General features: G+C 49.5%; 1 protein-coding gene across 1 annotated transcript in view; it reads left to right on the forward strand.

The window, feature by feature from the left end:
• The window catches only part of LOC113961397 (coatomer subunit gamma-2), a gene marked incomplete at its 5' end in the record, with an annotated part of 7,239 nt that overhangs the window by 3,533 nt on the left and 3,338 nt on the right, over positions 1-368 (forward strand). The window lies entirely within an intron of this gene.

Consider the following 368-nt stretch of genomic DNA (forward strand, 5'->3'; position numbering starts at 1 on the left):
GTCTCCTGTGTGGGATGTGGATCCTGGAAAGTGCAGGGACTGAAGGGGCTCCTCCCAAATGGGGATCCTGGAAAGTGCAGGGACTGATTCCCAACACCTTGTTGATGGTGAAATGGGCTCAAGAATTAGAGCTGAGGCATCAAGAAGGCACTCAGATGATTTGTCAGGGGGACTGGCTTGACCTGTTAGGTCTCCAGCACTTCACTTCTCTTCTCTTCTCTTCTCTTCTCTTCTCTTCTCTTCTCTTCTCTTCTCTTCTCTTCTCTTCTCTTCTCTTCTCTTCTCTTCTCTTCTCTTCCCTTCCCAAACCTTCCCTTCCCAAACCTTCCCTTCCCAAACCTTCCCTTCCCAAACCTTCCCTTCCCAAA

This window comes from Neopelma chrysocephalum, unplaced genomic scaffold (genome assembly GCF_003984885.1).
Source record: "Neopelma chrysocephalum unplaced genomic scaffold, ASM398488v2 Primary Assembly neopelma1_97122, whole genome shotgun sequence".
NCBI lineage: Eukaryota > Metazoa > Chordata > Aves > Passeriformes > Pipridae > Neopelma > Neopelma chrysocephalum.